This window comes from Oncorhynchus keta, unplaced genomic scaffold, assembly GCF_023373465.1.
Source record: "Oncorhynchus keta strain PuntledgeMale-10-30-2019 unplaced genomic scaffold, Oket_V2 Un_contig_20523_pilon_pilon, whole genome shotgun sequence".
Taxonomy (NCBI): domain Eukaryota; kingdom Metazoa; phylum Chordata; class Actinopteri; order Salmoniformes; family Salmonidae; genus Oncorhynchus; species Oncorhynchus keta.
The window spans coordinates 1-5477 of NW_026282055.1; the positions used below are offsets into that span (position 1 = coordinate 1).

At 43.5% G+C, this 5477-nt stretch overlaps 1 long non-coding RNA gene across 1 annotated transcript; it reads left to right on the top strand.

The window, feature by feature from the left end:
* The first annotated feature begins 1232 nt into the window (after positions 1 to 1232).
* Positions 1233 to 5477, top strand: LOC127920778 (uncharacterized). The gene is made up of 3 exons (XR_008107359.1): positions 1233 to 1309; positions 3922 to 4200; positions 5193 to 5477. It is a non-coding gene; the product is annotated as an uncharacterized LOC127920778 (long non-coding RNA).

The following is a 5477-nucleotide window of genomic DNA, read 5'->3' on the forward strand; positions in this document are numbered from 1 at the left end:
GTGTGTCAGACAGTAGAACTAGGTTGTATCTGTGTGTCAGACAGTAGAACTAGGTTGTATCTGTGTGTTAGACAGTAGAACTAGGTGGTATCTGTGTGTCAGACAGTAGAACTAGGTTGTATCTGTGTGTCAGACAGTAGAACCAGGTTGTATCTGTGTGTCAGACAGTAGAACTAGGTTGTATCTGTGTGTCAGACAGTAGAACTAGGTGTATCTGTGTGTCAGACAGTAGAACTAGGTGGTATCTGTGTGTCAGACAGTAGAACTAGGTTGTATCTGTATCTGTGTGTCAGACAGTAGAACTAGGTTGTATCTGTGTGTCAGACAGTAGAACTAGGTGGTATCTGTGTGTCAGACAGTAGAACTAGGTTGTATCTGTGTGTCAGACAGTAGAACTAGGTGGTATCTGTGTGTCAGACAGTAGAACTAGGTGGTAGTCAGACAGTAGAACTAGGTGGTATCTGTGTGTCAGACAGTAGAACTAGGTTGTATCTGTGTGTCAGACAGTAGAACTAGGTGGTATCTGTGTGTCAGACAGTAGAACTATCTGTGTGTCAGTATCTGTGTGTTCAGACAGTAGAACTAGGTGGTATCTGTGTGTCAGACAGTAGAACTAGGTTGTATCTGTGTGTCAGACAGTAGAACTAGGTTGTATCTGTGTGTCAGACAGTAGAACTAGGTGGTATCTGTGTGTCAGACAGTAGAACTAGGTTGTATCTGTGTGTCAGACAGTAGAACTAGGTTGTATCTGTGTGTCAGACAGTAGAACTAGGTTGTATCTGTGTGTCAGACAGTAGAACTAGGTTGTATCTGTGTGTCAGACAGTAGAACTAGGTGGTATCTGTGTGTCAGACAGTAGAACTAGGTGGTATCTGTGTGTCAGACAGTAGAACTAGGTGGTACTAGACAGTAGAACTAGGTGTATCTGTGTGTCAGACAGTAGATCTGTGTGTCAGACAGAACTAGGTTGTATCTGTGTGTTAGACAGTAGAACTAGGTGGTATCTGTGTGTCAGACAGTAGAGGTTGTATCTGTGTGTCAGACAGTAGAACTAGGTGGTATCTGTGTGTCAGACAGTAGAACTAGGTGGTATCTGTGTGTCAGACAGTAGAACTAGGTTGTATCTGTGTGTCAGACAGTAGAACTAGGTTGTATCTGTGTGTCAGACAGTAGAACTAGTATCTGTGTGTATCTGTGTGTCAGACAGTAGAACTAGGTTGTATCTGTGTGTCAGACAGTAGAACTAGGTTGTATCTGTGTGTCAGACAGTAGAACTAGGTTGTGTCTGTGTGTCAGACAGTAGAACTAGGTTGTATCTGTGTGTCAGACAGTAGAACTAGGTTGTGTCTGTGTGTCAGACAGTAGAACTAGGTGGTATCTGTGTGTCAGACAGTAGAACCAGGTTGTATCTGTGTGTCAGACAGTAGAACTAGGTTGTATCTGTGTGTCAGACAGTAGAACTAGGTTGTGTCTGTGTGTTAGACAGTAGAACTAGGTGGTATCTGTGTGTCAGACAGTAGAACCAGGTTGTATCTGTGTGTCAGACAGTAGAACCAGGTTGTATCTGTGTGTCAGACAGTAGAACTAGGTGGTATCTGTGTGTCAGACAGTAGAACTAGGTTGTGTCTGTGTGTCAGACAGTAGAACTAGGTTGTATCTGTGTGTCAGACAGTAGAACTAGGTTGTATCTGTGTGTCAGTAGAACTAGGTGTATCTGTGTTCAGACAGTAGAACTATCTGTGTGTGTATCTGTGTGTCAGACAGTAGAACTAGGTGGTATCTGTGTGTCAGACAGTAGAACTAGGTGGTATCTGTGTGTCAGACAGTAGTACTAGGTTGTATCTGTGTGTCAGACAGTAGAACTAGGTGGTATCTGTGTGTCAGACAGTAGAACTAGGTTGTATCTGTGTGTCAGACAGTAGAACTAGGTGGTATCTGTGTGTCAGACAGTAGAACTAGGTTGTATCTGTGTGTCAGACAGTAGAACTAGGTGGTATCTGTGTGTCAGACAGTAGAACTAGGTTGTATCTGTGTGTCAGACAGTAGAACTAGGTGGTATCTGTGTGTCAGACAGTAGAACTAGATTGTGTCTGTGTGTCAGACAGTAGAACTAGGTTGTATCTGTGTGTCAGACAGTAGAACTAGGTGGTATCTGTGTGTCAGACAGTAGAACTAGGTTGTATCTGTGTGTCAGACAGTAGAACTAGGTTGTATCTGTGTGTCAGACAGTAGAACTAGGTTGTGTCTGTGTGTCAGACAGTAGAACTAGGTTGTATCTGTGTGTCAGACAGTAGAACTAGGTTGTATCTGTGTGTCAGACAGTAGAACTAGGTTGTATCTGTGTGTCAGACAGTAGAACTAGGTTGTATCTGTGTGTCAGACAGTAGAACTAGGTTGTGTCTGTGTGTTAGACAGTAGAACTAGGTGGTATCTGTGTGTCAGACAGTAGAACCAGGTTGTATCTGTGTGTCAGACAGTAGAACCAGGTTGTATCTGTGTGTCAGACAGTAGAACTAGGTTGTGTCTGTGTGTTAGACAGTAGAACTAGGTGGTATCTGTGTGTCAGACAGTAGAACGAGGTTGTATCTGTGTGTCAGACAGTAGAACTAGGTGGTATCTGTGTGTCAGACAGTAGAACTAGGTGGTATCTGTGTGTCAGACAGTAGAACTAGGTTGTGTCTGTGTGTCAGACAGTAGAACTAGGAACTAGGTGTATCTGTGTGTCAGACAGTAGAACTAGGTAGGTATCTGTGTGTCAGACAGTAGAACTAGGTTGTATCTGTGTGTCAGACAGTAGAACTAGGTGGTATCTGTGTGTCAGACAGTAGAACTAGGTTGTATCTGTGTGTCAGACAGTAGAACTAGGTTGTATCTGTGTGTCAGACAGTAGAACTAGGTTGTGTCTGTGTGTCAGACAGTAGAACTAGGTTGTATCTGTGTGTCAGACAGTAGAACTAGGTTGTGTCTGTGTGTTAGACAGTAGAACTAGGTGGTATATCTGTGTGTCAGACAGTAGAACCAGGTTGTATCTGTGTGTCAGACAGTAGAACCAGGTTGTATCTGTGTGTCAGACAGTAGAACTAGGTTGTGTCTGTGTGTTAGACAGTAGAACTAGGTGGTATCTGTGTGTCAGACAGTAGAACCAGGTTGTATCTGTGTGTCAGACAGTAGAACCAGGTTGTATCTGTGTGTTAGACAGTAGAACTAGGTGGTATCTGTGTGTCAGACAGTAGAACTAGGTTGTGTCTGTGTGTCAGACAGTAGAACTAGGTTGTATCTGTGTGTCAGACAGTAGAACTAGGTTGTGTCTGTGTGTTAGACAGTAGAACTAGGTGGTATCTGTGTGTCAGACAGTAGAACTAGGTGGTATCTGTGTGTCAGACAGTAGAACTAGGTTGTATCTGTGTGTCAGACAGTAGAACTAGGTTGTATCTGTGTGTCAGACAGTAGAACTAGGTTGTATCTGTGTGTCAGACAGTAGAACTAGGTTGTATCTGTGTGTCAGACAGTAGAACTAGGTTGTATCTGTGTGTCAGACAGTAGAACTAGGTTGTATCTGTGTGTCAGACAGTAGAACTAGGTTGTATCTGTGTGTCAGACAGTAGAACTAGGTTGTATCTGTGTGTCAGACAGTAGAACTAGGTGGTATCTGTGTGTCAGACAGTAGAACTAGGTTGTGTCTGTGTGTCAGACAGTAGAACTAGGTGGTATCTGTGTGTCAGACAGTAGAACTAGGTTGTGTCTGTGTGTCAGACAGTAGAACTAGGTTGTATCTGTGTGTCAGACAGTAGAACTAGGTTGTATCTGTGTGTCAGACAGTAGAACTAGGTTGTATCTGTGTGTCAGACAGTAGAACTAGGTTGTATCTGTGTGTCAGACAGTAGAACTAGGTTGTATCTGTGTGTCAGACAGTAGAACTAGGTTGTATCTGTGTGTCAGACAGTAGAACTAGGTTGTGTCTGTGTGTTAGACAGTAGAACTAGGTGGTATCTGTGTGTCAGACAGTAGAACCAGGTTGTATCTGTGTGTCAGACAGTAGAACCAGGTTGTATCTGTGTGTCAGACAGTAGAACTAGGTTGTGTCTGTGTGTTAGACAGTAGAACTAGGTGGTATCTGTGTGTCAGACAGTAGAACCAGGTTGTATCTGTGTGTCAGACAGTAGAACCAGGTTGTATCTGTGTGTTAGACAGTAGAACTAGGTGGTATCTGTGTGTCAGGCAGTAGAACTAGGTTGTGTCTGTGTGTCAGACAGTAGAACTAGGTTGTATCTGTGTGTCAGACAGTAGAACTAGGTTGTGTCTGTGTGTTAGACAGTAGAACTAGGTGGTATCTGTGTGTCAGACAGTAGAACTAGGTGGTATCTGTGTGTCAGACAGTAGAACTAGGTGGTATCTGTGTGTCAGACAGTAGTACTAGGTTGTATCTGTGTGTCAGACAGTAGAACTAGGTGGTATCTGTGTGTCAGACAGTAGAACTAGGTTGTATCTGTGTGTCAGACAGTAGAACTAGGTGGTATCTGTGTGTCAGACAGTAGAACTAGGTTGTATCTGTGTGTCAGACAGTAGAACTAGGTGGTATCTGTGTGTCAGAAAGTAGAACTAGGTTGTATCTGTGTGTCAGACAGTAGAACTAGGTGGTATCTGTGTGTCAGACAGTAGAACTAGGTTGTGTCTGTGTGTCAGACAGTAGAACTAGGTGGTATCTGTGTGTCAGACAGTAGAACTAGATTGTGTCTGTGTGTCAGACAGTAGAACTAGGTTGTATCTGTGTGTCAGACAGTAGAACTAGGTGGTATCTGTGTGTCAGACAGTAGAACTAGGTTGTATCTGTGTGTCAGACAGTAGAACTAGGTTGTATCTGTGTGTCAGACAGTAGAACTAGGTTGTGTCTGTGTGTCAGACAGTAGAACTAGGTTGTATCTGTGTGTCAGACAGTAGAACTAGGTTGTGTCTGTGTGTTAGACAGTAGAACTAGGTGGTATCTGTGTGTCAGACAGTAGAACCAGGTTGTATCTGTGTGTCAGACAGTAGAACCAGGTTGTATCTGTGTGTCAGACAGTAGAACTAGGTTGTGTCTGTGTGTTAGACAGTAGAACTAGGTGGTATCTGTGTGTCAGACAGTAGAACCAGGTTGTATCTGTGTGTCAGACAGTAGAACCAGGTTGTATCTGTGTGTTAGACAGTAGAGCTAGGTGGTATCTGTGTGTCAGACAGTAGAACTAGGTGGTATATGTGTGTCAGACAGTAGAACTAGGTGGTATCTGTGTGTCAGACAGTAGAACTAGGTTGTGTCTGTGTGTCAGACAGTAGAACTAGGTGGTATCTGTGTGTCAGACAGTAGAACCAGGTTGTATCTGTGTGTCAGACAGTAGAACTAGGTGGTATCTGTGTGTCAGACAGTAGAACTAGGTTGTATCTGTGTGTTAGACAGTAGAACTAGGTTGTATCTGTGTGTCAGACAGTAGAACCAGGTTGTA